This window comes from Malania oleifera, chromosome 8 (assembly GCF_029873635.1).
Source record: "Malania oleifera isolate guangnan ecotype guangnan chromosome 8, ASM2987363v1, whole genome shotgun sequence".
Taxonomy (NCBI): Eukaryota; Viridiplantae; Streptophyta; class Magnoliopsida; order Santalales; family Ximeniaceae; genus Malania; species Malania oleifera.
In genome coordinates this window covers 79,137,196-79,145,178 of record NC_080424.1, presented here as the reverse complement: position 1 = coordinate 79,145,178, position 7,983 = coordinate 79,137,196, and the positions used below count along the sequence as shown (strand labels likewise).

The 7,983-nt window shown below is 33.9% G+C and overlaps 1 non-coding gene across 1 annotated transcript; it reads right to left on the bottom strand.

The window, feature by feature from the left end:
- Positions 1-7,574: 7,574 nt before the first annotated feature.
- LOC131163213 (small nucleolar RNA R71) lies at positions 7,575-7,682 on the bottom strand. Its single transcript, XR_009138989.1, has one exon. It is a non-coding gene; the product is annotated as a small nucleolar RNA R71 (small nucleolar RNA).
- Positions 7,683-7,983: the final 301 nt, after the last annotated feature.

Sequence of the window (7,983 nt, the reverse complement as noted above, 5' to 3'; positions counted from 1 at the left end):
AAACTGATTTGCTCTCTCATTTTGATTTTTACAAGACTTGTTTCAATATTCTTACATAGGTCTTTAGGTCCTCATAATCTCTTGGAAAAGTTTCAAAACATATTTCAAACGATATTAACTTTTAAAATACTTACAATATATTACCTAGAACTTTGTATGCCAAGCTTGACATCTTCCTCAATCTTTGCTTAAGCTGCAAATGTCTTAGTTTCTCTTTGAATCATTGAATAGTTGACACACACTTGATTCATACATGGTCTTCACTTGAACCACACTTGATCTTTACTTGAACCATACTTGATATTTACTTGAACAAAACTTGATCCATATTTCTTGATACACAAAAACTCAACCTTTCCATGTTAAATAGTCCTTTGTTTGTTATCACAAAAAACGATTGAAAGACCTTGTTAGGTCAACAATCTCCCCCTTTTTGATGATGACAAACAAGGAGTAAAGATAAAGGTTTTGTTGGCCTTACAAGGCTTAAAATCTTATTATCTTGTTCTGATGCTAACAAACAAGTGGAATTTAACGTATTTGTGTGAGTAATGTTATTTCAAGGCTCACATATGAGAAAGTAAGGTCAAAGTACTCACAAGGATCAAATGAAGCTTAAATGAGTCAAAGCATGGATTTAAAGATGATATATTAAACCTTGAAGAATATGAGGTCATACATGATTTTTTGAAAGTCAAGGAATGTTTAAAGTCAAAAGAGCCAAAGAAAGGCAAAGTGATAAAGCTTAAAGAATATGGAAGTTTGAAGAAAAAATGGTCTCAATCCAAGGACAAAGCATGAAAATTCAAGAATCTAGAATGTTAATGTCTTAGAAGTCTCATGTAAGTGCTTTAATGTTTAAAATATTATTTGAAATATTATTAAGCTCTTAGGTTAACTTCCTGGACCTAGATACCTTTTAAAATACTTGAAAAATATTTTTACAAGGTCAAAAATTATTTTAAAAAGGTTAGAATCATTTTTGGAATGAAAAGCACAAAAAAAGAGTTTTTCCAAATGCTGTTAGTTTTTATACATCCGCATTGAGGTGAATTTTTCTCTATCAAAATACCCTTATTTCAAACTATGTTCAACATAAAAGTGATAGGATTTTCTCTTAGCTTTCTTTTTAAACCAAGAACACCAAATTTTGAGTTATAAAGAAAAATTTATGGCCAAAACAGTAGAGTGGGGTTATAGCTATCAGCCATCCGAACACTGTTCATGGGAGGAACTTCAGCTATATGAACAGCACATAGAACGACCTCAGACGTCTGAAGAATAAGCTCAGACATCTGAAGATTTTTTGGGATAGAACTAAAACAGGTAGTAGCTGTTCAGACGTCTGAACCCGGCACTTCAGACATCTGAACTCGACACTGTAGACGTTTGAACCCTCTCTTTAGACATCTGAATACTGTTCAACAGGCAAATTTTTTTTAAATCTAAAATTTTAAAAATAGCCCTTTGGGCTCCAAAATTTATAACAACCTGGGAAAATCTTTAAGGAAACTTTAGCAACATGGAAACAAGTTTGAAAGCCTATAAAAACATGGTTTTTCAAATCAAAACACATCCAAGAATTGAAAATTTTGTTTTGAGAAGCTGAAAGCACTCTTGTTCTTCCAAAGCTCTCTTGCTCACTCATTGCAAATCTCTTTTGTTAAGATATTATGAAGTGCTAATCCTTCTTTCTCTGAGTTCCTACTGCTAATCCTCATCTAAAAAGGATATTGGTGAGTTCTACACTTGAGCTTCATTGTATTTCATATTGATATTTTACATTCAAGTATATAGCACAGAAATTGTACTAACTTGCTCTTTGTGAGAGTATATTTGTACGCATATTATATCTTGTTTCTTGTAGTTCTTTGATGTTCCAATGATCATTTGGATCATTGGCTAAGCAATGGGACATTGCTTAGAGAGATGGCTTTAGCCATCTGATGTCATGAAATAAAGAAAGGATATCTGGAAACTCAGTATTGAAGAATGAAACATCCATAATTTTACCTAAGATTGGTTCTACAGTACTTAGTGAAGTACGATAACAGAATCGAGCTCGAGGAGCAACCAACCAGTTGTCAATATTTTGAACATCTTTCCCTGATGAAGAACCCTTGTTGGCAGTTTGCTTGAGTTGAGGCATGAGTCGAGGCATGAAGATACTAGATTTTGGATGCCCTAGGTTTCGTGAGGTGATTCTTTGAAGAGGAGAAGCTTCAAATTGAAGTGAGGATGAGAGAAGATGAAGAGGGAGGTGTTCGGATGAGTGAAGCAAGCAACTTCAAAAGTCTGAAATCAGGGTTTAGTCCGCAAGAAATATTTAAATCCTGCGACTTCAGATGTCTAAAGATTTTAAAGCCAAATTTGAAAAGTCAGTAGGTGCTTAGACGTCTGAAGTCCCAAGTTCAGTTATCTAAACTTGTCTGCTACAGTGTTCAGACGTCTGGGGTGTGAAGTTCAGACATCTGAAGTGCATAAAAATGTTGAATTTTCTTTTCTAATATACTTATCTGCTATGGATTAGCCCAAGTTTGCTCCTAATATGTATAAATCTTTCTTCACTTAGGGGTTTTGTAAATATGTCAGCCCATTGATCACTTGTATTTATAAATTCAAGAATTATATCCTCTTTTTGAACATGATCTCTCAAAAAATGATGTCTTATGTCTATATGCTTAGTTCTTGAGTGTGAAATTGGATTTTTAGATATGTTTGTGGCACTTGTGTTATCACAATTTATTGGTATTGTTTTATACTCTAGATTGAAATCTTTTAATTGTTGTTTCATGTATAAGAATTGAGCACAACAACTTCCCGCTGCCACATATTCAACTTCGACGGTTGATAAGGCTATAGAATTTTGTTTCTTTGAGAACCATGACACTAAGGATTTTCCTAGAAAGTGACATGTGCCACTTGTACTTTTTCTATCAATCTTACATCCGGCATAATCAGCATCGGAGTAACTTATCATATTAAAATCAGTGTCCTTTGGATACCATAAACCTAAATCAAGTGATCCTAACAAGTACCTAAGAATTCTCTTAATGACTGTTAGATGGGATTCCTTAGGTGCTGATTGAAATCTAGCACACATACACACACTAAACATAATATCAGGCCTACTAGCAGTTAAATAGAGTAAACTACCGATAATTCCTCTTTAGTGTGTTATGTTTACTTGTTTTCCTTTTTCATCTCTATCAAGGCTTGTGGTTGTACTCATAAGAGTTCCTATGGATTTACTTTGATCCATATCAAACTTTTTAAGCATTTCTTTGATGTATTTAGTTTGATTTATAAATGTTCCGTTTTTAGCCTGTTTAATTTGTAATCCTAGAAAATAATTTAGCTCCCCCATTATACTCATCTCAAATTCTTTTTGCTTACATGTGGCGAATTCTTTGCATAGATCTTCATTTGTAGCTCCAAATATAATATCGTCCACATATATTTGAACTATTAGCATATCTTTGTTTTTGGATTTAATGAATAAAGTATTGTTAACCATTCCTCTTGTAAATTCATTTTTAAGTAAAAATTTACTTAACCTATCATACCAAGCCCTTAGAGCTTGTTTCAAACCATAAAGGGCTTTTGTCAATTTGAATACATGGTTTGGATTTTTAGAATTTTCAAAACCTGGAGGTTGTTTGACATACACTTCTTCATTTATATATCCATTTAAGAATGCACTTTTTACATCCATTTGATATAACTTAAAATCCTTATGGGTTACATAAGCTAAAAACATCCTAATTGCTTCCATCCTTGCCACAGGGGCAAAGGTTTCATCGTAATCAATTCCTTCTTCTTGATTATACCCTTGTGCTACTAGTCTTGCTTTATTTCACAACTCCATTTTCATCCTTCTTATTTCTAAACACCCATTTAGTTCCTATGATTGTTTTATCTTTGGGTTTAGGTATAAGTTCTCATACTTGACTTCTTTCAAATTGATTTAGTTCCTTCTGCATAGCAATAATCCAAGAATCATCATTTAAAGCATCTTCAATGTTTTTGGGTTCATCTTGGGATAAAAAGGCATAATGGTTGCAAATATTTTTTAGTGAGGTTCTAGTGGTTATTCCTTTTGATGTTTCACCAAGAATTTGTTCTTTTGGGTGATTTTTATCATATTTCCACTCTTTAGGAAGTTTCAGATTTGCTGTAAAGTTTTCATTTGGAGCATCATTATTCTTTTCTTCTTTTATTTCAAGGTCTTCTTCTTTTTGTGAAGTGTCTTCTTTTTCATCATTCTTATCTTTAATGTCATGATTATTTGATTCCGCAAAAGTTATATGAATTGATTCCATAATAGTAGAAGTTCTTTTATTATTAATCATATAAGCTTTACTATTTGTAGAATAACCTAGGAAGATACCTTCATCCGACTTTGCATCAAACTTTCCTAAATCATCTTTAGTATTAAGGATAAAACATTTACATTTGAATACATGAAAGTAGGAAATATTAGGTTTTCTACCTTTCCAAAGTTCATATGGCGTTTTATCTATTTTTTATTTTATTGATACCTTAATTACAATATAACATGTTCTATTTACAGCTTCTGCCCAAAAGTATTTAGGTAGATTATTTTCATTAAGCATTGTTCTTGCCATTTCTTGTAGAGTTCTATTTTTTCTTTCAACAACTCCATTTTGTAATGGAGTTCTAGGTGCTGAAAAATTACGAGTTATTCCATGTTCATTACAAAATTTATCAACTTCCTTGTTTTTAAACTCTCTTCCTTGGTCACTTCTAAAACATGTTACATTATAACCTTTCTCATTTTGTAATTTCTTGCATAAGGTTATTAATTGGTTACAAGCTTCATCTTTGCTTGTTAAAAAGATTACCTGATTATGTGCTAAAACTGCGTAATTAGGCGTTCTAATCAGAGTTTTACGGCTTATATTTCTATTTAAATGTCCAATTATGTCCAATATTTTAATAAAGTTCCAAATTTATCATTCTTGAGTTTTATTGCATAATTTATGAATTTTTGGTAATTTTTTGTTGCAGGAAAAGTCCCGGGAACCAAAATCGGAACTTGTTTATAAATCGCACAAAACTTTTCAGTATGAGCTCGGATCGAGACGATTCGAATTTTTAAGGAAATAGGAGAAGACTATCTACAACTTCCATGTTTTAAATTTTGAGAGAAACAAGCTCTAAGAAGGTCAAAATGGACCATGTTCGCGAAGAACAAAAACTATATATATATATATATATATATATTTGTTTTGATGTGGCCCAGCCATGCATGGCCGGGTCGGGTTGGGTTAGCCGGGTCTAGGTATTCCTATTTCCCTTTAAAATCTCCTATTCCCCTCTTTTTCCAGCGTGCCTCTGGCACCACTCGTTCCCTCTCTCCTACTCTTCCCTTGTTCCAACCACGATTGTGAGCCACAGCAGCAACCTGCTACCACGAACCAAACTACCATCTTCTTCTCCAGTCCAAGCCACCAACCATAGCTATCAAGCCAAGGAGCCATGACTTTCCAGCACCAGCCAGGCCACCCCGCTGCTAGCTCTGCTTCAGAGCTTCGGTGAGAACCTGCTGCTACTCAAGCCTTCTAGCCAGCCTTTTGCAAGCGCCAACGGCCAGCACTATCAAGCAGCCTCCACAACACCACTCTAGCCAGGCTCAGGACCACAGCACCAACCTTCTTCTCCAGCCTCCAAACTCTAGCAGCCGCAACTCCATTCTCGGCCTTCCACAACAGAAAATAGAGGCCATCCATCCTCCACTCCCACACCAAACAATAGCAACCCGAGAGCAACACACCAGCACAACAACCTTTGGATCACTCTATCCTCCTTTTCTATCTCTCTCTCTTTGCTTTTCTTTTCTTTCTTCTTTTATTATTAAGTTGATTATGAGTATTTTTTTATTTGTTGAAGTTAATTGAAAAAAAAAAAATGATTTTGAATGTTAAAATATTTCAATTATTTATTTGAATTCTCAAGTAATTTTAGCAGTGAATTTTATTCGTATTAATTTAATTATGTTTATTCATAATTTTGTTAAATGTTCGGTTTTTATTGTCTACGTATGTGCTTGATTGAGTTTCCATTCGTGCATGTTTTAGTTATGTGTTTAAAGTTACCGTTTTTAGTTAATGCATGTTTTGATACTTGCTTGATTAGACGTAGGGTTTCTATTGTTTTTTCTATTGCAAGCATGAGTGGCTAAGTTCGGTAACTCGGGTTGTGGGTCAATGACATTTGCTTTCCATGGTTTATTAGTTCTCCTAAGAAATTATTGATAAACTTTTATTTGGTTGAAACCAAAAATTTATGGCATTGTTGATAAATTGCTGGCTCTTATTTCTTGTTTTGTTGTTGACGTTAGGCACATTAAAACCTTGATTTAATCTAGGATTTTCATCAACTAGTTTACATGACATTCAGTTGATGCTTAATGAGAGTTTATATTTTCTTCCGTTTGGATGTGGCAAATTTACTTGATCTTTAGTAATAAAATTTCATCTTATTAATGCCTTGATTGGATTAACAAGAAGAGGAGTAAGGCAAAGGGAATTAGTAAACGGTAGAAGCAATGAGACATTGAATCTGTAATTCGAGTGTCTGGTAAATTGCTTTAGTTAATCTGTTTAGTTTGTTTGCGTTAGTAGGTTTACATTTTTGGAAAATTGATAAAACTTTAGTCTCAGTTTGATAGTTTACTCAAGCATGTCCCACTTTGTTTACTATTTTCAAAATTATAAAAAGACCAAAAAGATTTTCAAACCACATCTTACAGCAACATGATTTCACTAAACTTTCAACAATACTTTGATACTTAGTGGTCCCTGAGGAATACGATCCTAGAATCATCCTTGATACAACTTGACACTTCTACACTTGGAAGCACAACTCAGAACGAGTCAAGTTTTTGGCGCCGTTGCTGGGGATTAATTGGTGTCATCAAAGTATTTCTCAGATTTCAGAGAGGATACTTATAGAGCTGTGAACGTCTTCACAACCTTGGTGATATCTACTTCCTCTCCTTTGACCTATTTGCTTTTATTGTATTTATACTGAATTTGTATGATTGGTTGGGCTAGAGATACCACATTTAGATTAGTTAGGACAAACTCATCCACCTCATCATCGAGTGAATCTGTTTCATGTGAATCACTTGAATCACCATTTGACACGCTTAGCATCATGGTTGAGAATGAACCTCATGATAGGGAGAACCCTAATAGGACACTGAGAGAATATTTGCAACCCATTAGGACCAGTGCCCCATCCTGCATTATTCTACCTTTGAATGCAAATGCTTTTAATTTTAAACTTGGGATAATTCTATTGTTACCTTATTTTCATGGCATTGAATCTGAAAACCCATATTTGCATATCAAAGAGTATGAAGAAGTGTGTTCCACATTCATGGATAGAACATGCATGGAAGAGGTAATAAGACTGGAATTGTTTTCATTTTCTTTAAAAGACAAGACAAAAACCTGGTTGAATTCCTTAAGACCTAGATCCATCAAGACTTGGCAAGAAATGCAAACCAAGTTTTTAAATAAATTTTTTCCCATGCAAAGAACTAATGCTTTGAAAAGACAAATCATGAATTTTTGCCAAAAGGATGTGGAAACATTTTATCAGTATTGGGAACGTTTCAAAGACCTCTTAAATGCATGTCCTCACCATGGGTATGAGAATTGGAGGGTCATTAGTTTTTTCTATGAGGGGTTGCCACAAAAAATGAGGCAATTTGTAGAAACAATGTGCAATGGTGAGTTTTTCAATAAAGGGTCCGAAGAAACTTTTGACTATTTTGATTATTTGGCTAAAAACGCCCAAGCTTGGGATGTCTCTAATGTGTATGATAGATTTGAAAAGCAAAAATGTATTAGTTGGGGGTCGTAAGTATCAATTGAAAGAAGTTGATGATTTGAATGCTATGCTTGCATTGATGTCCAAAAGGTTAGATTCCATTGAGCTTGAGAAAGTAAA